Here is a 24,630-nt window from a genome sequence, read left to right as displayed (position 1 = left end):
TAAACTTTTCATTCATGTGACTCATTTCATCTTTGTGCCGTAGTGTAATCCATGGGAATAACTGAGGTGTGAAGAACAGTTTGCCCCGACAGTAAATGGCCCCAAACTAGCCTGCTTTTGTAGTTCTTGTGACTGCTTTTGATTTTTCATCTTTCTTTTGCGCTGCTGTCAGACCATCCTCACCAAGCCTAAATTGCTTGGTGAAAATTTGAAGATGGCTATGGATTTCTCAGTATGGAGCTCATAGACTTTTTTTTTTTTTTTAAACATCTTTATTGAAGTATAATTGCTTTACAATGGTGTGTTAGTTTCTGCTTTATAACAAAGTGAATCAGTTATACATATACATATGTTCCCATATCTCTTCCCTCATAGACTTTTTGATTTGAATGATTTATCTCATCACTCATGAGCTTTTCTCAGTTATTTCTAGGAAAGTGGGCTCTTTCCTCATTTAAAGTCTTTATAGGTAATACAAGTTATAAAACAGAGCTCTTATGTTCTCTTAAGGAAATTTTGTTTATGGTATATAAAAAGAAAAGTTACTGCAGCTTTTTTTGGTAGAATTTTTACGTGAAGTTCACCTTGAAAGGACATGTGCCTGTGGGCATTTTAAAGCAAAACAAAAAAAAAATGAGGATTGAAATTTCAGAAGTAATCTAAATAAATATTCTATGGTATAGGTATAGGATAGGTATTACTATGAAAAAAAAATTTGAACCAGCTTCTGGAAACGCCTGTCAATTCTGTCTTATATTTTGCTGAATTTAGGAAGGTGGCATGTCAGATTGGTAGATCCTCTGGATGTGGAGTTTTTCAGTCTGTGTGATGGGCAGGATAAACCTAAACTTTGGTCAGCCTCTACTGAGGTACAGTTTGGCCTTTCGTCGCATCTTTGACGGCAAAAGGATAGATGGAAGTCACTGGGTGGTATGAATTCTAAGTACTTCTGTGGAATTATAAGTACCTCAAGGAAAAGAGCTATCTTAGTTTTCTTTGTATTCACTTAACAAATATTTATCGGCTCTTGAAGCACTTTGGAATAAGAGTTCCAAAGTTGAAAACGTTTAGGGCTTAGAGTAAGAAGACGTGGTTTAAATTCCTGCTGTGTCCTTTGGTGATTCAGCTGTGTCCCCGAGTCTCAGGCTCCCTTTGCAGGTAACTATTGAGTGGCTGCTTTGTTCCAGGTGCTATGCCAAGTGCACGGACACGGCCAGGAAGTAGCTGGCCACTCCGTCCCTGCCCTCGTGGAGTTTACGGTGGGGCAGGGCTTTGTCAGCTCCGTCATTCCTGTCCTCCTGTTCAGTGTTTGGCCACATCTTCTTACGACCTTATTATGTGTATGGATACCTTTATGGTAATAAGAAATGTGTACCATTCTCCGTAAGCAGCAGATTAACCGAAGGAACCATCCTGTGTTCGAGTCTGGCCAGGTGCTGCTGCCAGCCAAAAGCGCGGCGATGGGAATTCGCAAACTCTTAGTTCCCCTTGTCAAGTGTTAGGGGCTGTAAGGATATACTAGCGCCATACTGAGGGTTGAAAAGGGGGGATGAAACTTGCTCACTGAGTCTTTTTAAACTAAAATAGCAAGATTTTCAAAAACTGAATTGAATGCTTGATTTTCTTACTGTGATGGAGCTGAACTCTGCCTGCTGGGGAACCTTCACGGAGGAGGTGAGGGTGGAGTGGTGTCTGGAAGGACAGTTAGGAGTTGACCTGGCAGATAACTGGGAGGAAGGCTATTCCAAAAGGCCAGTTGTAAACATTGATTTTATTTTCTTTTGAAATGTATATTATTTACTATCTAGTGTCAAATGTAGAAGTCTGCAATTGTAGAAATTAAAAGACATTTCTCTTTTAATGAAGAATATTGAGACTGTATCATGAAGACTTGTTTTTAAGAGGATCATAGGGGGAAATGCCCTGATTAACCCCCACCTGCTCTCATTTCCTACTAAGGATGAAAACATCACCTCTTGGATTAAAGTTACCAGCCTGCCTCCTGGTCCTCAGGCCGTGAAACTTGCCTCTCCAGCAGTTTTGCAGAGGTTTGGGTTAAACTGTAAGTCAGGGAGTTTCAAAGATCTTAAAAGATTTTCTGTAGTTCCTGTTTAAGATTGGGTGAAAAATAATATCAGCCATTAGTTGAAATAAAGTGTGATATTTACTTTACTTAGAAAGAAGCAAGCCCCTGACTTTATGGAGCTTACACTCTAGAGGGTAAGAGAGTAAGGAAATAAAATAACCTTGCAAATAAATGTATTTGGTAAAGATGGTAAATGCTAGGAAGGAGAGGTACTCCCTGAGCAAGTGAGAATTGAGACTTGTGGGGGATGTTAAGGGGATTAAAGGAGAGAAGGATCTGGAAGGCAAGGATGTATAGAGACCCTCTGGAGGGAGTGGGGAGAGAGCTGGGTCTCCAACCTCCCTCCATGGTGCCTTTGTATAAGGTCAGAATATTTCATACCATTTCCCAGCTCCTGGAAAAAAGGAATCCATCTTTTCTTAGGTGACCTCTCTCAACTCTGGAGAGTCTGACGTGGAATTCCAAGAGCTGTAACTGTGACTGAATGTGCCTAATTCCTCAAAAGAGAAGTGCCCTTTGGCTATGGAGTAGCAATATTGAATCTTACCTTGATAGCTGATGATGGGGCAATTGGGAGACACATATATTGGGGATGCTTTATTATTCCGATTAATGCACTTGAATATGAACCTTGGTGTTCCTTTGCATTATAAAATGCATGTCATAGTAAAAAATTAGAGTCTCCCTCCTACCAAGGGCCTTATTACAACTTGGAAAGCCTCCTTCCCGTCTTCCCATCATCTGAATAGTGTGCCCTACTTATGCCCCAGATGACAGGCTTCTTACGGAATTCCTCGTTTCCTGATGATCCCGAGTTTTATTATTTGAGTTACGCTTTTACTACTTACAGGATTTAAAAAAAGAAGAAGAAAAAAAAGAGGCAGTCAGAGTTGGCTTCCAGACAATTTAGAGCTCCCTGTGGCTTCCAACACAGAGCATTTTAAACATTCTCTGCCTTTTTCCTCTCTTGTATTTCTTTGTACAACCCTGCCCTGGTTGTGGAGATTTAATACGGCATGCCTGTAAATATCTACTCCTTGTTTGCATGGAAATAGTGCACAAATTGGATCAAATAGCATTTCCTTTCTCTCCTGACAGCTTGGATTTTTTTTTTTTAAGTGGCTTTGACGAGAGTCAGGGCCAGATTATTAAATCATCAGGGTGACCCTTTCTGTTCATTAGCCATTAATGAACTTAGAAAACTGGGATCTCATCTGGCAGACAAAATCATTTTGTCTGACAAACAGCTTAAAGTATTTGTAAACAAGGACAAATTGGGATATGTAATTTTTTTTTTCCCCCAGTTGGGCCTGTGATCTGAATACATGGGTTTTAGAGTTTTTTTCCCTTTTTAAACTTCTCAGAGGTTGGTAGAAATAAAGCACTGGGTTCAGTTACTTCCGTTGTGTTAATTGTCAGCCGGGTGGATCCCTGAATACAGCAGCTGTTCCGGAATTAACGGGTGAGGTGTCTTAGAAAGAATGCTAGGAAGTGTGTGTGAGTGAGAGATGGTTTGACCAGTTACTTATTAAGTGACTTTACTGAGTTAATATCTCTGTACCTCAATTTCCTAATTCATAAAATGGATAGTAAAGTAAAATGATATATACGTATAGTGTGTGTGTATATACATGCTGTATATATATATTATATACTATATGTATATATACCATACATAGTGTATATATTATTGTATGTGTAAATATAAAGTATATATGCATATACGTGTATAATTGTGTGTGTATATATATATTTTTAATTTATATATACATATAAATAGTATATTCATTTTGTGCTTACTCTAGTGTCTGCAAGCATCTCCTGAAAACAGAAAGACAGACCTCTTTGAGGGTAGACTGTCACTTTCATTGCAGTCTTTTAGCGTATTATTTAATCTTATATTGGAGTACCTAAACTCTGAAGTGGTTTAAAAAGAAAATTGGGACATTAGAAACATTTACCTTCAATTTCTATTCCCTCAAATTTAGAGGAACATTCAGAAATGCTTTAGTTAACCTCCCGGAGTCTTGTTCTAGGAGGTGTGGTGGGAAACAAATGGTCTGGAGTCCGATTGCTGTTCCATTCTGGTTGTGTGGTATTGGGCAAATTGCTTAGTTTCCTCTTCTGTAAAATGGGGATTGTACCGCCTCGTTTACAGGGTTGGATTTCTGTAAGACACTATACGTAAAGCCCTTAAAATACAGTGCTTGGTACAAAGAGACCGCTCAGGATATGATAGAAAATAGTACTACTGCTAGTAGTAATATTATTGTTTTAGTCATCGGCAATAAAGCAATGGTTGCAGTTGTTAAACAGAACAGGAAAAGAGTTCTACTTAACAGAGTATTGAGGAGGGGTGGCTCAAAGGAGCCTGGGTCAGCTTCACTAAAGAGGTGACCTCTGAAGGATGGATTGGAGGTTGTCATTCACAAAAGGAGAAAAAAGGAAGAAGGAAGTGAAAGATCATCTTAGTGGCTCAGCATTGATTGTTTTCACCAACTTAGAAGTTCCGTTTGAGTCCATAGGACCTCTTTATGACCCATTGATGAAAGAAGACTCCAGTCCCCCCCCACCCCCCACCCCCAGGCCCTTGCTTACAGCAGAGCCTGCTGTTCAGTGGCTACCTGGGGATTTAGAGCCTCTTCTCTGCCCAAGATAGTCAGAATCATGCAGTGGCACTGGTGCTGCTGTTTTTACGATCGTGTCCCCTATCTCTCGTCCCCAGCTAGACTTCTCACACACAATAGGCTGCAGTGGATATTTGTTTGATTAAATTAACAATGACAGCCCTTCTGCCTGAAGTACCTCTAGTAGACCCCTCTTCTTCCTTTCATGGAAACTCTCATTTCTCAGCTGTCTTTCTGTTTTCCCATCCCCTTGTTCCAGTCTGCCTCCCGGTAAATCTCAAACTGTTCTTCCAAAAGTGTTCTTTTCCTAAAAAAACGTAGGCCCTGTTCAAAGGAACTCACTCTCTGATGAGAGAAATCCAGACGCAACGAACTAAAATATATTTTGCCAAGCGCTATGATAGGAGATCAGAAGACAGGTGTTTGACCCCTTACATGATCTTGAGGACATCTCTTGTCTTTCAGGAGATTTAGTTTTTTATCTGTAAATTGGGGACAATGGCATTCATGTCACAGGATTATTGTGTGGATTAAAGCAGGCAAAGAACTAGAGTGTGCTGCCTGACACGCTCATGTCTAGAAATGGCTCAGGGTAAATAAGGTTGACCGGTATAATCTTTTTTTTTTTTTTTTTTAACTTGATTCCTTATTTTGGTAGGGGCTCATCTGCGTTATTGGAGCCTGACTATTCTGATGCCATTGGTATTTTTTCAATTGCGGTCTAGCTTACATGCCATAAATTTCACCCTTTTAAAGTGTACAGTTCAGTGGGTTTTAGTATATTCACCAGACTGTGTTACTGTCACTACCGTTTACTTCCAGAACGTGTTCATTACCCGCAAAGAAACCCCATACACATCAGCATTCACTCCCCACCCTCCTCTTCCTCGAGTCCTGGGTAAGCACTTTCTGTTTCTGTGGATTCGGACTGGGAGATTCTTGAAGGGTTTCTCCCTCCTCCATCTTGAATGCTTCCAAATCATGAGTCTTCCTATATTTAGGTCCTTTAAACCTTTTAAAAAATATGTGTTGATTTGATAATAATGATGATGATGATGATGACGATGATGATAAAACTGAAACAGCAGCTTGAGAAGATGAGAATTCAGAATCTAGACTTAATTCAGTCCTGTGCTCTCTGGATAACTTTGGATGTGTCATTCCCTTGTCTGAGCCCCAGTTTCCTTATTCAGATAATTTGTATTGGATTCAAGAACTGCTCCTTCCCAACTCCCAACTTCTCTGTTAGGTTTAAACTCAGTGATTTTGAGTCTGTGTGTGTGTGTGTGTGTGTGTGTATATATATATATATACACACACACACACACACATATATATATATATATATATATATATGCCTTTTATATGCTTGTTATCTAAGTTTTCTGCTGCTTTCTCTTATCTACAAAGCTGGAATTGCCTGCTTTCTTTCAGTTTCAGTGTTCTAATAAATACAAAAATAAGTAAATACATTATGTACACCTTTTTGTGTGTGTGTGTGTGTATAAAACAGTGGCTTTTTTTTTCAGGCACCTCCCCTCTGAGAACTAATGAGACAATTCATATAAATTACTTAGCACAGGGTTTGGCACATAGTAAGTACTAAGTAAAAATTCTTTGCTAGGTGAATGATGGGTCACCCTGGGTAAACCAGTTGACCTTTGCCCCTGGGAACTTGTTAAATTAATTGTCCCAGATGATCCCAGTTGGAAGCTTTTTTGATCTTGGGATGGGGCCTCTGATATCTACTCTGTTTCCCTCTCTTTGCCTTCACTGGTTTGTGGAACACGTCAGTGTGAAATCATAGATTTGGAAAAACAAATGCCGTGAGAGGAACAATTTACCTTATCCTGCTCTCTTCACGTGGCATGGGAAAATGAAAAACCTCCAAATGAAGACAAATCTATTGGATACCAAAACCACCAGACTATTGATCCTTAAAGCCAGACAGCAAGGTTATGAATTGGGTGATAAAATGAAAGCATTTAGCTTGACTTCTAAGATGGGGACAGCTTTGTGTGTTATCACAGCTCTTGGGTTCTCCTGACAGGCCCACAACTAATGAACTAGCACTTCTTAACTAGACTGTTTATGTGTTGCATCTGTCTAATGTGCTGGGTGAGTGAGATATATCGGAACAATTTGCTTTTTTTTTAGAAGGCTGGATGCCTGTGATTTAATCTGATTTAATTTGAAAGTGGCAAGAACATTAGCTGAGAGTTCTTACCTGGAGCTAGAAAAGGAGGAGATTGTTAGAAGCCATGAATAGTTCTGCACCCCTGCAGAGGAGAGATTTAAATCTCCTGACGGATTTTGGAACTGATAAGCAAACGTTGTGTTTCGGGTGTCAGAGATCAGTGTGGGAGCCTGTAATTATTTTAATTGGATGCCAAGGCCCAGAGGGAAGTGAGTGTCCAGTTGGGTCATGGAGTAAGGTGCTAGAACTAGGTATTCTGAAGCTTGCTTTATGCTCTTCCTTTCACACCCTTTAGAGTGTTGAGACCGTAGTAGCTTTCAGGCTGTCCTGTCCGTCCTCCAGTTGCCTTGAGTCAGTCCTGCTGCTCTTTGACCCATGGCCTCTGGGGACCAGGTGTCCCTGTGACCCCATAGAACTGAAATGTCTCTTCCTGACTCTGCCTCATGGTGGTTTCTTTTCTTGACCTTTGTGTGATGGGAAGGTAACCGTTATGGGATGAATTGTGTTCCCCCCAGGGACTTCCCTGGTGGTACAGTGGTTAAGAATCCACCTGCCAATGCAGGGGGACACAGGTTTGATCCCTGGTCCGGGAAGATCCCACCTGCCGTGGAGCAACTAAGCCCGTGAGCTACAACTACTGAGCCCGCACGCCACGGCTACTGAAGCCCACGCGCCTGGAGCCCGTGCTCCGCAACAAGAGAAACCACCACAGTGAGAAGCCCACACACCGCAATGAAGAGTAGCCCCCGCTCGCTGCAACTAGAGGAAGCCCGCACACACGCAACGAAGACCCAATGCAGCCAAAAAAAATAATTGTGTTTCCCCCAAATTTTATATGCTGAAGTCCCAGCCCCCAGGACCTCAGAATGTGTTCTTTTTCTGGAAATAAGATGTCATCATTGCAGTTGTCATTAGCTAGGATGAGATCATATTTGATTAGGGTGAGCCCTCAAACATGTGATGGCCAGAGTTGTGGTACCCCAAGCCGAGGGATAACCAGAAGCTCAGAGAGAGGCCTGGAACAGGTCTTCCCCTAAGCGTCTTCAGAGGGAGCATGCCCTGCTCACATCAGGATCTTGGACTTCAAGCCTCCAGGCTATGAGATGATAAATTTCTGCTGTTTAAACCAGCCAGTTTGTGGTACTTTGTTCCAGCAGTCCTAGGAAAGTAATGCAGTAACCCACTAAGCATTCTATACCAGGAAAGTACAATTAGTCACGAGAGGGGGAAAAAGTAAAGAGGAGGCTGTACATTCTTATCCCGCTCCCAGTTCTTTTGTTTTTTAATGATCAAACTGTCATTAAGTGCTTGATAAATCAGTGTTCATTATATACCTGCTCTGTACTGGATAACATGCTGGGCACGTCTCCACCATATTGAATCCTGGTTCTACCCCATACTACGTGTGTAACGTGTGGCATGTTATTTTTTAATTTTTTAAATAAATAAAGAAATTTATTTATTTATTTATTTTTGGCTGCGTTGGGTCGTCGTTGCTGTGCGTGGGCTTTCTCTAGTTGCGGCGAGTGGGGGCTACTCTTCATTGAAGTGCACAGGCCTCTCATTGTGGTGGCTTCTTTTGTTGAGGAGCACAGGCTCTAGGTGCGCGGGCTTCAGTAGTTGTGGCACACGGGCTCAGTAGTTGCGGCATGCGGGCTCTAGAGCGCAGGCTCAGTAGTTGTGGAGCACGGGCTTAGTTGCTCCGTGGCATGTGGGATCTTCCCGGACCAGGGCTCGAACCCGTGTCCCCTGCATTGGCAGGCGGATTCTTAACGTGTGGCATGTTATTTAACCCACACGGAGCCATGGTTTTCTCAGCTGTACAGTGGAACTATGATACACAACTATTAGGAGTTCTAGGAGGATTAAACGAGATGTAAATGCGGTCAGGCGCCCAGCATAGAGCCAGGCACACAGTAGATGCTAAGTAGATGCTGTTACTTGAGCTCCCCATATGCCAGCTTCTAGAAATTTAAAGCCATTAATAATAATAAAGATGCTTCCTTATGTGCATAGAACAAAGGGATTTAGGTAACCTCAAGAAAAGCCATTCTTCTCTAACAAGTACTTATACACAAACGTTCTTGGTAGCATTGTTCACGACAGCCAAAAAATGGAGACAACCCAAATCTCCCAACCAATAAATGGATCAATAAATGTGGTACATGCAGGCAATGGAATATTATTCAGCCATAAAAAGGAATAACACACTGATAACAAGCTAGAACATGGTTGAACCTCAAAAACATTATATGATGTGAAGGAAGCCAGACAGAAAAGGCTGCATACTGTATGATTCCTCTTAAATGAAATATCTGGAATTGGTGAATCTATAGAGACAGAAAGCAAATTGGTGGTTGCCAGGAGCTCGGGGGAGGGGAAAGTGGGGAGCGACTGCTTAATGGTATGGGATATTTTTTTCTGTAGTGATGGACATTTTTTGGAATTAAATAAAGGTGGTGGTTGCCCAAAACTATGAATGCACTAAATGCCACTGAAGTGTACATGTGAAATTGGTTCATTCTATGTCCTGTGAATTTTACCTCAATACAAAGAAAATCCATTCTTCTTTAATTGCAAGGATATTTATGTGGCCGAAATCAGGGGAACATGGAACAAGGGTTAAAATATATAACTACTGGGAGTCATCACACAGGACAGTTAGATATCATGGAATCTGGAGGCCCTTCAGCATCTACTCTTTAATCTAGGAGAGATGTTTTCTGTGATCTGAGGCAAATAATGTTTCTGTCCCTCTAAAAGAGGAATGGCCTTTGTGGCATTCTTCCTCCTGTGGCTCAGTGACACCGTGACTTTTCCCTCATTGCAGCCCATGACCAGGACTGAGTCATGGGCCATACCCCAACCAATCCCTGGCAAAGGAGAATGGTGTTGCTCCAACACACTAAGACCAGCTGTGTTTTATCCTCTGCAGCCAGAGGTCCCCTCTCAGCACAGTGCCGCCCCACTGTCTTCGTCCCTTCGGACTCTGTAACACAGTGCCATAGACTGGGTGGCTTATGAACAGCAGACGTTTATTCCTCACAGTTCTGGAGGCTGGAAGTCCAAGATCAGGTGCCAGCATGGTCGGGTTCTGGTGTGGCCCCTCTTCTGGTTTGCAGACTGCTGACTTCTCCTTGTATCCTCTCATGGTGGAGACAGCCCCTTTAATAAGGACACTAATCCCATTCAGGGGGGCTCCACCCTCATAACTTAATTACCTCTGAAAGACCCCTACCTCCTAATACCATCATATTGGGGATTAGGATTTCAATATATGAATTTTGAGGGATACATTCATTTCATTGTACCCACACATGGGCCAAATCAGCATTTTGTTAACAGAAATGTTCCCAAATCAAGGACATGGCTCTAGGCTTGGCTCCCAGCCTTCAGGTTGGCCTCTGGGTTGCACTTTCTCCTGCACTGACTCAGTCCTCACATGGCTTGCAGAGGTGTTAGCTTCCTCAAGCACAGATGCTGTAATTCCTGCTCACAGATCTTCAGTAGCTCCCCAGGAGCTGTGGAATGAAGTTGACGTTCTCCTTCACTTAGCATTCAAGGCCGTCCCGGTTTCATTCCCTCCACCCGTCAGTCTTGTTATGTGATGGCTCTGTGCGCTGTCCTTTGGAAGGATGGTTTGCTGCCATCCCCTGGCCTCAGGCATGCCCTTCACTTCTCCCAGTGGTTCCCTCTGCCAGGGATGACTGCTCTTGCCTTGCCAGCCTTTTGACATTGTAGCATCCTCTTTGGCTCAGATCAGATTTTTTTTTATTGAGACCCCTGCCTCCCCTGGTCCTATCTTGTGTTCATGTTCATGGGATCTGTGTCTGTCTGTCCGCTGTGTTCTCACAGGGCTCCTCAAGGGTGGGGACCCTGTTTTATTCACTTCTGTAACCCTGGCCCCAAGCCCCAGGCCTGGAATAGAGCGTATGCCCAGTAAACATGGCCTGTGTAGAATTGATGAATGGCAAAGAGTTGAGAAAAAGCAAAGAACTCACTGCCTTCATTTTCATTTGCCACAAGAGATATTTGCATAAAATCTCCATCGGCCTCTGAACGTGAAGGAAAAAATAGACTCTGCAAGTTAGACACGTAATCCTCCAACAGTCGGGAAGACTGGAGTGCATTTTGCAGTATCGGCCCTTGTTAAATGCTTATGAGCGTTTGCTTAAGCAGAATGAAAATGTGAGGCATGCCTGCATAAATCATCCCTTTCCAGAATGGAAATCAAAAGAACGAAGACCAAAACACTCCGATGGGTGGCTTCATGAGTAGCCTCGTGGATGTGATTAAAAGCTGATTTAACATTCAGAAGAAAAACATAAAAATCAGCCTTCCCGGAGCTGGAGTCTGACCCCAGGAAAAGTGTATATCCTCAGGAAAGATCAATTTGCATTAAAGATCTCTTTGGCAATGCATTGTTGAAAGAGGTTAATATTGTAAGGGGAAATTTTTGATTGCTTCACGATTCTTTTTCCCCTTTTTTGCTTCACCACCTGTGTCACCCCAGAGAGAGCTCTGTGCTAGAAGTGATATTCTCACTTCTTGCCTATTGATGTCTTTACCAAGCTTGCGTTCCTGCCCTTAAAAAGCAGAGTCCCGGTTGTATGGTATAATAGAAGGGAAGGAAATTAGGAGAAGTACCTGGGATGCAGGTCAATGCACTCCACTTCCCCAGGCCAAGGGAGGCGATTTTGGAGGAGAAGATGACCACGGTGAATTTGTAGTTCTTCCTGGCATGTTCCCCCTGGAAACATGCTCTGAGCCCTTTAATGAGGGATGGATGGGTCCCCCCTGAAGAAGCGGTGCCTTAGACCATGGTTTCCCAGCCTCATCCCTGTTGTTATTTTGGGCTAGATAACTGTTTGTTTGGGGGCTGTTCTGTGCTTTGTAAGATGCTTAGCAACATCTGTGACCTCAACTCACGAGATGCTAGTAGTACCCCATTCTCTCTAGTCTTGATGATCAAAAATGTCTCTTAGACATTGCCAAATGTCCCTGGGTAGAGGGCAAAATCATCCCTAATAGAGAACCACTGTTTTAGAGGCTTACCATGTTGCTAAGCAGAAGTTAGTCTAGTAGCAAGAGGAGGCGGCAGTGGAAAGGCAGGGAAGTGTGAAGGACATGGTGCCCTTCCTTCACCTGGTGGTCCTACACCGGAGGGTATGACTCGGGTGGACCTGGGGTGACTAGGTTGGCAAGAGTCACATCCAGGAGGCCTTTAATTGCCTCCCTGAGGAAAGCACTTTGGGTCTGAAGTCAGAAGTCTTGGGGTTAATCCAGTGCCCCTCTTCCCAGCTGTGAGAACTGAGTTACCTAACCTTTTGAGCCTCGGTGCCTTTATCTGTAAAGTGGAGTCTTCCAGATTGGCTGTGAAGGCTGAGTGACCTCAGGCCGTGTGGAAGTGTCAGTGTGGTGCCTGGCATCCTAGTTGCCCAATGAACGTTGCCCTCTTTCCTGAGCGCTCCCAGCTCTGGTTAAATCCAGTTCTCTCTAGTTCTGCCACCACCCGCCCAAAGTTGCTATTTATCCAGCCTGTATTACTGCAAAGCCACCAGCATTCTCTGCCTCAAGTCCATTGTCAAGCCCGCAGCCAAACTTACTTCCCTAAACAGGATGGTGTGAAGGCCTAGAAGATATTTAAACTGGTACCGTCCAGCATCATGGCTCTGCAGCACCTGAAGTGTGGCTAGGTCAAATGGAGATGTGCTGTTAATATAAGGTACCCTCTGGATTTTGATGATGTAGAATGAGGAAAAGAGTGTAAAATATCTCATTAATATTTTGTATTGACCATGTGTTAAAATGCTAATATTTTAGACATGCTAAGTTGAACAAAATGTATCATTAAAATTAACTTCTCTTACTTACTTTTACCTTTTTAAAAGTAGGTATGGAAAACAGGATGAGTTTTGTAGGAGTAGCTATTGTCTTATCCAAGGAAGCATATTGGTTCTTCATGGGAGAATCATTTCCTGGTACTAAGTATTGAAGTAGAATTTGTTTCATGGGGCAGTCCCTTTTTAAAGAAGGGAAGTTGTCCCCTTATAAAGAGCAGTAACGTATTGAATAATTGCTGAGCACATTTCTTTTTTTCCTCCTGGCAGATGTTAGGATGTTCTTTCCTTTGTATAGTACTCCCTTTGCTGATATGCACCACCTTGAGGCTGGGCCAGGGCACAGTCATATTTATTAATTCCCTCTCCTCCTTTATATGGACTGAATGTCTGTGTCCCCCTAAAATCTGTATATTGAATTCTAACCCCCAATGTGATGATGGTTTTGGGAGGTGATTAGGTCATAAGGGTGGAACCCCCATGAATGGGATCAGTGCCCTTATAAAAGAGACCCCAGAGAGCTTCCTCACCTTTTCCACCATGTGAGGACACAAGGAGAAGATGGCCACCTGTGAACCAGGATGCACCCAGACACGGTCCTCACCAGACACAGAATCTACCAGCACCTTGGTCTTGGGCTTCCCAGTCTCCAGAACAGTGAGAAATGAATGTGTGCTGTTTAAGCCACCCTATCAATGATATTTTTGCTATAGCAGCCCAGATGGACTAAGATGCCCTTCTACATGCTTTGTGGATGTCACAGCAAGGAGGCAGTAGTGTCTGTGGTGTCTTTAGAATTTGATTGGTCAGGCAGCTAAAATTCAACTAATTCATTTTTATGTTATTAATACTACTGTAGTATCTCACTTTGTTGTGTGATTGTATTTGGGTTTCATTTGATCTCCCTTGATCCTTGCGACAACCCTTAATGCTTGATATTGCCATGGGCCTTCACAGAAAGAGATGGGAGGTTCTGAGGTATTGAATGACTTTCTGAGATCCTACAGCCTATGTGCAAAGCCCAGGTCCTGACGCCCGGTCCTCTTAGAAATGCTGTGAGGTCCGTGTGAAATTCACGCTGTGCCTTGGGGGTTGTTTTTTAAAACATGATTAGAAGCAAAACAGGCAAAACTCTCAGGCTGCGGGTAGCGTGTCCTAACTGCAGAGTTTTGGGGAAATGGGTGGTTGAAAACTGGGTTCGTGACCCTAGGGAGGCCTCTGCCCTTGATCTGGGCCATCACAGTGGTTCCGAGGTAAAAGGACCTGTTTCCCTGGAGCAGGAGAATTTGACTTCCCAGCGGGATCAGGACCAAGTAAGTTGGCGGGGATGGACCCTTCGAGACCTTAAAACACAGTGAACTCCACGTTGTTCGTGTTTGTTTCAAAGCATATTGCATGTGGCTCTTACTCTTGCAGTTCACATGATCAGTTTTTAAACAGTGCCTCCCAGGCCAAATGCCATTCTCCGAATGAAAAAAGAGATCACGAGTGCCAGTTGGACAGCCGAAGCTACAGGTTCATCTGCAGGAGGGAGAGGCTTTGGGGCCTGATGTGCAGAGGAGGAGGTGGAGGAAGGAAGAGACTGCTGGTAGGCCTTTAGGAGGGATGCTCCAGGTCCAGTGCCTCTCGTGTGCTCTTCCTCCGGGGGCAGAGAAAGGAGAGAAAGTTACCGAAGTGAACTTTGCAAGAGACCTCAGACGTAACAAAGGGTTTCTAAGGGGCACACCATGGCTGCAGGGACCTACTTGAGGTGCTGTGTGGATTTTGTTTCTCATATTACAGATGGTGTACAGTCAGACAGCTAGCTGGCAGACTTTTGTTTAAAAGGGCTTTGGGAACAATACAAGTGACAGCAAGGTGCCTGCTTGCCGAGGCTCTCCCAGCACCTTCATCTGTTCATTTAAGGAATGCCTCCTATGTGTCTGGGTACGCATTGAATATAAAGCAGTCATGGACTTTGCCCAAGTGGAGATGACAGTCTAATGGGTGAGGCAGCCATTCAACGAGTAGTCAGATAACTGGATAATTCCAAAATTTGATGAGTCCTGTGAAGGAAACACCCAGGGCGTGGTGATGAAGTGAAGTGGGCTGGGGAGGAGGATACTTAGGCCTAGGAGTGTCCGAGAAGACCTCTCTGAGTTGGTAGCTTTCAAGATCTAGACTTGAGGAGATGCAGCCAGCAGTGCAGCCCTAGAGATAGTTAGAAGTTAGCCAAGCAAGTCTTCGTCGGCGTGGCAGAGAGTTTAGGATTTGAGAGCTGGGGGAGACACTGAATGATTTCAGGCATGATCAGAGGTAGGAGGTTGCTGCAGGAAGCACACATGGGAGATGATGGTGGCTTTGATCCATATCGTGGCAGGAAAACGGGAGAGAAATGGGTGTGTTATGGGAAAGAGTACATGTTTTAAAGGTGAAAAGGGCAGGATGGGAGGATGCGTGGACTTGACAAGATGAGAGGGGTAAGTGAGGCATTGAGAATGGCTCCCAGGTATCTGGCCTGAGCGATGGAGTAGATGATGTTGCCCTTTATGGAGGTGGGAAAGATCTAGGGAGGGACGGGTTTGGAAGGGAAATCGGGAGTTGAGGTCTGAGGCGTGTGCAGTAGAGGAAGATCATGATACATGTCAATCTGGAGGTCAAGGAGAGGCTAGGGTTAGAGGTACAAAGGTGGGAGTCATCAGCCTAGAGATTGTTTTACAAGCCATTGGAATGGGGGATATCACCTGTGTAGAGAAACAAAGATGCATCCCCAACTGATTCCTGGAACACTCCTGGAATTTACCATTCTGAAAAGAAGAGGTTTGGGGAGAAAAGGCATATATGAAATAAATATCTCAGGGACTTCCTTGGTGGTTCAGTGGTTAAGAATCTGCCTGCCAATGCAGGGGACACGGGTTCGGGTCCTGGTCCGGGAAGATCCCACATGCCATGGAGCAACTAAGTCCGTGCGCCACAACTACTGAGCCTGTGCTCTAGAGCCCGTGAGCCACAACTACTGAGCCCGCGAGCCACAACTACTGAAGCCCACGTGCCTAGAGCCTGTGCTCTGCAACAAGAGGAGCCACCACAGTGAGAAGCCTGCGCACCGCGACGAACAGTAGCCACCGCTCGCCACAACTAGAGAAAGCCCGTGCGCAGCAATGAAGACCCAATGCAGCCAAAAAAAAAAAAAAAAGAAAGAAAAAAAATCTCAGAGGATAGGAGAGTGAGTTTACCAGAGAAAGAATAGTAGCATTTCTGAGCAGGTGACCGCCCATTTGAAACCAGAAATGATTAAAGGGAACGAATCTGCCTGCCCGAGAGCATGATTTCATACCCTAACATTTGGTTTCCCACGGAAAGCCGTGGAGAACAAGCATAGTTGTGTTCGTTCATTTGAAGCATCAGATTTCTCCAGGCTAGTACGGTTGGAAAAAAGGAGGGCCAAGGGGGGTGTGAGTCCTTGCAGAGGGAAGTTATAATCATAAACCAGGGCATCTGAGCCGAATAAGTGAAAATGTAAGGAAAATCTAGACCTGGATGAATAGTAATGAAGAAAGCCAGTGGACTGAGGTTCATGAAGACAGCGAAGCATTTGTGTAAGGGCAGCCTGGGGAGGCGACCAGAGGGCCTGGGCGGCCACTCATGTTGACATTTGCTATCTCGGAGGTTGTTCTAGAATGTGAACCTGGCCCACGTGAAGTGGCAGATATTGTGAATTGGCTACTTGCATCACGGTATTAAGGTGGAGAGGAGTGGTGAGAACTAAAGTCTTCCAAGAATGAGAGGCGTGACCAGGACTTACTTGCTTAATGACTGAGTAGGACAGAGAGCCCATGGTGGTGCCTCGGAGAAACAGTGGTCTTCCCGCGGGGGAGGGGCAGAAGATTCGGTAGCGACAGCTGGAAGCCAGGAGGGTGGAGACCCACTTCCTAGTCCTTAGGTATGTGGACTAAGAATGCCACCTCAGCCACTGCAGCTGCCCCCCAATGGTGCACTTTGAGGAGCCTCAGGATGGGAAAGAACAGGCCCTAGATAGCTAAGGTGCATTTCAAAGGAATGATTTCAGTGAGTCCAGACTCTTGCATCTTCCCATACACAGAAGAGCGCTAAATTCATTAACTTGAGATGTCTGGTTTTCTTTAATTAACAGGAACCTTTTGATGTTCCAGCTACCTGGTTTTTGTTGCAAAACTCCTATATATCCTGGCTCCTCCCATACCTCTTCAGAGCAAACTGAAAGGCTGCCTCCAGGGTTTGAAGTCCTCAGAAAGTCCACCGAATAAAACAGAATTCTTAACTTGTAGGGTGTGCATTTTTTTTCCCAGTTGTTGTGTGTTTGACTCCAGAGAGTAGTGGAAAGGCTTTTCCCTTGGGAAAGCAGTGGTCCAGAGGACAGCTATGCATTCGCTTAAAAGCTGGAGGTGGAATGAAGTGAGGGGAAGTTGAGGATAAAGAGGAATGTGTGGGTCACACAGTGGAAGTTCCACAGGATTTCATCATTGGACTTGGGAGGAAAGAGTGGGCTGGAGGTTGTGTGACAGGAGTAGTTTGTATGATAATGAACATCCAGGGAGACTGCTGGCTCTCACTGAGAGATTCAGGCCTTGACCCACTCAGTACATATTTATTGATCACCTCCTTGTGTGCCAGATGCTGTGCTGGCAACAAACAAGCAGCAGTGGCCAGAATGGACGAGGTGCCTGCCCTTGAAGTATCTGCTCTGACTGGGGAGGTTCAGACTGGTCATCAATCGTGTGTCCTGTAGCAAAGAACTCTTTTCCTGTTTTTTTTTCAGAAGATACTAGAATTTGAATCCCAGGGTTTCCAACAACTAAATCAGTGTCGTTAGCCTCTTTTACTGTCGATTTTCCCTTCTGTAAAATGGGTGTGGTGGTGCCTCTGTGGGTGGTGTTGGTGTTGCTCAGTTATTATTCAAATGTGCAGGAATTGCTTTTGCCAGGAGGTCAGGGTGGGTCATCAGAGCTACCGTCAGTCCATAAGATGTTTGTGTTTAATTAGAAAAAGGCACTTTTCCTTCTAGAAACTCTGCTTCCATCAGTCAGAGAACTGTTGTAGTAAATATGCAATCGAAGAAGTCCAGGAAGTGAATGGTGCGCCCTCCTGCACTGGCTTGTCCCTGCAGGGTGAGGTGAGGGGAGAGGCCAGCTTTGGGTATTAACCAGTTATTTACTAAGTGCTTGAGTACAGGCCTCTCAAACAGTAACGTGCCCTCGAATCACTTAGGCTCTTGTTAAAATGCAGATTCTGATTCATTGGGGCCGGGGTGGGGCCGATATTCTGCAGTGGCTGCTGGTTCAGAGACCACACTTTGGGTTGAGATGGCTACGTGTAAACCTTTGTCTTAAATGCCAGTAGAAGATCTGGATCCTTTGCCTTTAGGGGTTTTGGTCTGATGTGGAGAGATTAATGCACAGGAAATGATTAGAAAAGAATTAAGTGATCAGGAATGCGCTCTTGACACCTGTTGGGGTTTAGAAACAAAGAGAAGGAATGCCTCTAGGTCTGGACTTGCCAGAAAGGTTTCACAGAAGCAGTAGGACTTGAAATTCCTCCTGAGGTCCAGCAGAGGAGGAAGGACATTGCAGGACGGTTGGGGTATGTGTGAGAGGATGGCTTGGGTATAGACATGAGGTGGGGATGTCATACCAGCAATAATACAAATAATGATAACAGCCAAGCTAACATCGGTAGAGGTTCTATCTACTGTAGGACCTGTTTTATAAGCTCTTTGCCCTTTTAGTACACGGGTGACAATGTTATGACTCTCAGGATTCAGCCACTCTTTTAGTTAGAAAAATCGGTGGCGCATGTCTGTTACTTGTCCTAGGATCAGTTTGGGATCCTAAGTGATTCTGATGGGTTTGGCCATTGTGTTCCTTAGACTTTGTTGTTTTTGGAGGTTACTTAGATTTTTATTCCCTCTTCATGTGCAGTGTTTCTGGACAATCCACACGTCTTGAACACCCATGAAAAATCATTTCTAACATCCATGATGCTAATTAAAAGACAGCCTCTGGTGGTCTCATTTTTTGTTTGTTTGTTTGTTTTACAACAGAAACTAACACAGTACTGTGAAGCAGTTATACTACAATAAAGATCTATTAAAAAAAAAAAAAAAAGACAGCCTCTGGTGTTGATCAGAGCTGGCTGAACACAGCCGTGTTTGGAATGTGGGCCTCTGACTGGGGTCTTTCAGGTGGTAACCAGCAACCCCTCGAGGGTATACTCCCAACTAGGATCCTACATATGTTAACTCACTGCCCCCAGCATGTAAGGTAAAAGTAACACGTATATACTACAGTGTCTGCACTGAGGTGTTTTGAATAGAAAGCAATATAACAAGAAGACATAGTGATTTAAGCTTTTAAATATTTTTAAATGATAAAAGGAATGCATACTCCTTATATTTATATAATATTTAGGAAAAGTATATGTTCATGTATATTGGAATTATCCATATGCTATACCCAGAGATAACTTTCAGCACTTATACCTTTTTCATATCTGTAGCTACGTAGGTATTTATATGTTTATATACAATTTATTACATTGGATTGAAGGATACTTGCAATCACATTTTATGTTCAACTTTGAATCCTACCTTCTGAGGCTTAACAGCTCATGAGAATTTTTCTGGCTCGTACAGTGTATTTCATAGATGTGAATTTCATTGGTTAAGACGAATGGGAGAAGACAGATGGAGTAGATATTTAGGAGGAGAAATTGACCAGCTTGGCTAAGGAATTGGGTGTTGGATTTGAGGGAGGGGCATTTAGAGATGACTCTTAGACACCTGGATTAATAGATGAGGCCTTGTCCCTTTCTCCAGGCAAGAACAGTTTAGAGACTGGTTTTCTAGTTAATGCATCAACATTTGCACATGCTTGGGATGTAATTTCCAGCCCACCTCTGGTTCCTTCCTTCCTTTCTTCTTCTTATGTTGATTCCTATATTAACTTCCTGGAGGAACTTCTGATATAAATTGAGATTTTTCTTTAAAATATGTTTCTAGTGCACAGAGGTGTCATTTAAAAGTCAAATTCATGAAGGAATGTTTTTTACCTGCTGGGTTTAATTTCAGATGCCAGTGTTATCATAAAAGGCAAACCACCCTAGACTCTGTTTTAAAACTTTGTACAAATTGTGCCAGTTGAAATTAACTTCTGCAGATGGAGAGAGGAAAGGAGGAAAATAAGTGCTGTAAAGAGTTTTTTTTTTTAATTTTGAATTTTATTTATTTTTTTATACAGCAGGTACTTATTAGTCATCAGTTTTATACACATCAGTGTATACATTTCAATCCCAGTCACCCAATTCATCACACCACCACCCCTACCCCACCGCCGCTTTCCCCGCTTGGTGTCCATATGTTTGTTCGCTACATCTGTGTCTCTATTTCTGCCCTGCAAACCGGTTCGTCTGTACCATTTTTCTAGGCTCCACATATATGCGTTAATATATGATATTTGTTTTTCTCTTTCTGACTTACTTCACTCTGTATGACAGACTCTAGATCCATCCATGTCTCAACAAATGACCCAATTTCGTTCCTTTTTATGGCTGAGTAATATTCCGTTGTATATATGTACCACATCTTCTTTATCCATTCGTCTGTCGATGGGCATTTAGGTTGCTTCCATGACCTGGCTATTGTAAATAGTGCTGCAATGAACACGGGGGTGCATGTCTTTTTGAATTATGGTTTTCTCTGGGTATATGCCCAGTAGTGCGATTGCTGGATCATATGGTAATTCAATTTTTAGTTTTTTAAGGAACCTCCATACTGTTCTCCATAGTTGCTGTATCAATTTACATTCTCACCAACAGTGCAAGAGGGTTCCCTTTTCTCCACACCCTCTCCAGCATTTGTTGTTTGTAGATTTTCTGATGAAACCCATTCTAACTGGTGTGAGGTGATACCTCATTGTAGTTTTGGCTTGCATTTCTCTAATAATTAGTGATGTTGAGCAGCTTTTCATGTGTTTCTTGGCCATCTGTATGTCTTTGGAGAAATGTCTATTTAGGTCTTCTACCCATTTTTGGATTGAGTTGTTTGTTTTTTTAATATCGGGCTGCATGAGCTGTTTATATATTTTGGAGATTAATCCTTTGTTCATTGATTCGCTTGCAAATATTTTCTCCCATTCTGAGGGTTGTCTTTTCGTCTTGTATATGGTTTCCTTTGCTGTGCAAAAGCTTTGAAGTTTCATTAGGTCCCATTTGTTTATTTTTGTTTTTATTTCCATTACTCTAGGAGGTGGATCAAAAAAGATCTTGCTGTGATTTATGTCAAAGAGTGTTCTTCCTATGTTTCCCTCTAAGAGTTTTATAGTATTCGGTCTTACATTTAGGTCTCGAATCCATTATGAGTTTATTTTTGTGTATGGTGTTAGGGAGTGTTCTAATTTCATTCTTTTACATGTAGCTGTCCAGTTTTTCCAGCACCGCTTATTGAAGAGACTCTCTTTTCTCCATTGTATATCCTTGTCTCCTTTATCATAGATTAGTTGACCATAGGTGCGTGGGTTTATCTCTGGGCTTTCTATCTTGTTCCATTGATCTATGTTTCTGTTTTTGTGCCAGTACCATATTGTCTTGATTACTGTAGCTTTGTAGTATGGTCTGAAGTCAGGGAGTCTGATTCCTCCTGCTCCGTTTTTTTCCCTCAAAACTGCTTCAGCTATTCAGAGTCTTTTGTGTCTCCATACAATTTTAAGATTTTTTGTTCTAGTTCTGTAAAAAATGCCATTGGTAATTTGATAGGGATTGCATTGAATCTGTAGATTGCTTTGGGTAGTATAGTCATTTTCACAATATTGATTCATCCAATCCAAGAACATGGTATATCTCTCCACCTATTGGTATAATCTTTAATTTCTTTCATCAGTATCTTATAGTTTCCTGCATACAGGTCTTTTGTCTCCCTAGGTAGGTTTTTTTTTTTTTGCAATTACCAAACATGAAACACACTCATACTATGTCATAATATTGACATTCAGTCCAGTAATCCTCCACTGTAACAGCTCCTTTACTTTGCAGTGAAAATTGATTTGTATATTCCTTGCCTCTGAGTCCTTGTGGGATTTTTTTTTTTTTTAGTTCAGACAGAAAGTCACAAAAATTATACTCATCCTCATCAGTTCACTCAGTCCCATGTAATTAATTTTTTTTTTCATCTTGATCTTTTGTTAGCACTTTTATGAGTTCATCAGTTTTTCATTAGAGTTCTGAAAATGCTTATTCATTCAGTTCAGCAGTACAGTCAGTTACCAGAAACCTGTACTTGTCAGAGTCTTTCCATGAATTTCTTAAAGATGAAACCCTTTTATAGGAACATATTTGCAAAGGCATCAGAGTACACCCAGAACTGTCTGGAAATGACAAAAGACTTAAAAATGACCACAGTTAAAGATTTGATGAAAGTTCATAATAATGCAGTTGACAAGAAAATTAGTTATTTCTGAGATATACATTTTAAGGTAATAACTAGGATTATGACTTATAACATTATACCAGAACATATAAGATTTTTAGAAATTTCATGTAATGTCTGAAACATTTATATTAACATATTTCCATACAAATAACCCAATGAAAGTTTAGTATTAGTTGTTTGTTTGTTTTTTTATACTGCAGGTTCTTATCAGTCATCAATTTTATACACATCAGTGTATACGTGTCAATCCCAATCGCCCAATTCAGCACACCACCATCCCCACCCCACCGCGGTACCAAGCCCTGTTGGGACGGGGGAGGGTGGGAATGGCGAGAGATTAAAAAACGTAAGTAAGGCTGCTCTTTGGTGTTCTGGAAGGGCGGTGGGGTCACCTCTGCCTTGTGCTTGATCATCTTTGCTAGTTACTTATTCTAGGGCGCTCTCATTTAAGGCTCATACCATCTCCCACTGCAGAGGGCAGCGCTTATGTTATAGATGGACAAAATGAAGCTTCCCCAGAGACGGGGGCCTTGCCAAGGTCACAGCTAGTCAAGTGTGGCAGCTGGATTTGCATCCAGATCTTTCGAACTGCACAGCCTCTCCTCACAACACTCCCTCTTCCTGAGAGATCACCAGCATTGCTGTGCTTCTCATTCTTAGTGACTAGCGGAGTTTGTGTGTAGGGTTTGATTCCCATACTTCAGAACGGAAAACTTCCCTAGGGGAACTTCTCAAGTCCACAGTCTTTGTTTAAAGGGATTTTGCTTTTTCGTGTTTTACTTTCTCATCCACACCCTCCAGCCCTGTGGTCTTTGATCTGTTTCCAAAGAGGGCCATTTAGAGAATCCCGTCAGAGTGGTCACAGAAGAACGCTTAGCCTTGACAGCTGAGGTTGGCTCCGTTGGGCGTTTATTGCCGGCAAGTTGCCGAACACAGATTCCTGAAGCTTGAGAGGGTTGCCTCTGGTTAGAATCTGATTCCGTTTATTTGTTCGACAGACAGTTATCAGGCCCTGCAGGTGACAGGCGGTAGGCTAAGTCTTAGTGAATACAAGGTGAGTCAGACGGGGCACCTACCTTCTGGAAACACCAAGGCTGGTGTGGAAGGAAGACACTTAAACCAGACCATCGTCACATAGGGTTTAAGGGTTACGGCAGAGGGAAGGACACATCCAAGGGGACATTTAAACCAGCTCTTTGGTGGTCATCCCTTCCTCAGGAATCTGCAGCCTTTTGTACCTGTCTGCCGTGGCAGCTCTGCTCTGTGAAGGGGGCTCCACGTGGACTTTTCTCTCCACCTCCAGCCACTGTGATGTCTGTGTTAGGAGCTGGGAGGACATGAGATTGTATGGTCTGTTGGTTTTTAAATTTTTTTGTAAGTCACACGCCTTCCTGGTCAGGTACTCAGATGAAAGATCATTCGCCCTCTGCTCGGTCTGGATTGACCTTCTGCCTCGTCTTTGAACCTGTCTCAGCCAGCCTTCTGCGTGGTCCACGATGGTCCCTCTGCAGGCTGGTTGTAGGTTGTCTGTCTGCTCCTCTCCGGTCTCTGCATGTTTGAATTGTTTCATGCTTTTACTGGACATCTTCTGTGAAAGGGTGGAAGCTATTAAGACAGTCCCTGTGGAGTGTTTCTAGATTTTCCACCGTGATTGAGGTGTAGCCTCCCGCCCATGACGTTGGGGCCTCTCCGGTCTCCTTTCCCTTGAGTGCGTTGTCTGTTAGCCTTGCCCGCCTTCCGCAGTTCTCTCTGCCGGGAACACGGGAACCGTTTTGCCCTCTTGACTAAACACGGATGGGTCGGCACCTTCATCTGTCCTCCCATAGAGGTCTGTGCAAATCTCAGTCATCGCATTCTTGGGGTTCCCGTGGATGTTTTATGTTGGGCTTTCTTGTTAGACGGTGTTCTTTAATAAATTTTTTATTTTATTTTATTTATTTATTATTTTTGGATCTTCGTTTCTGTGCGAGGGCTTTCTCTAGTTGCAGCGAGCGGGGGCCACTCTTCATCGCGGTGCGCGGGCCTCTCACTATCGCGGCCTCTCTTGTTGCGGAGCACAGGCTCCAGACGCGCAGGCTCAGTAGTTGTGGCTCACGGGCCCAGCTGCTCCACGGCATGTGGGATCTTCCCAGACCAGGGCTCGAACCCGTGTCCCTTGCATTGGCAGGCAGATTCTCAACCACTGTGCCACCAGGGAAGCCCCAAAGACGGTGTTCTTTAAAGCCAACCCTTACTCTGGTCATTTTTGAAAACACAGTACCTGGTTAGTGCTTGGCACATATAAGATACTAACTGGGTGCTCTTTTAATAAGTGTTTAGTCCAGGCTTCAAAACTCACCTACACTATAAAATATATGCGTGTGTGTATGCATGTGAGAGAGAGAGAGGTCTGTTATAGTTTGTATCGTCCTGCATTTGTCTTTTTTGTAAAGACCTCTCTC

At 43.4% G+C, this 24,630-nt stretch overlaps 1 protein-coding gene across 3 annotated transcripts in view; it reads left to right on the top strand.

The window, feature by feature from the left end:
* The window catches only part of LARGE1 (LARGE xylosyl- and glucuronyltransferase 1), a 598,897-nt gene that overhangs the window by 122,935 nt on the left and 451,332 nt on the right, over window positions 1-24,630 (top strand). The window lies entirely within an intron of this gene.

The sequence above is a fragment of the Balaenoptera musculus genome, chromosome 10 (assembly GCF_009873245.2).
Source record: "Balaenoptera musculus isolate JJ_BM4_2016_0621 chromosome 10, mBalMus1.pri.v3, whole genome shotgun sequence".
Classification (NCBI taxonomy): Eukaryota; Metazoa; Chordata; class Mammalia; order Artiodactyla; family Balaenopteridae; genus Balaenoptera; species Balaenoptera musculus.
Note: the sequence above shows the minus strand (reverse complement) of the source record. Positions and strands in the feature narration are given on the sequence as shown.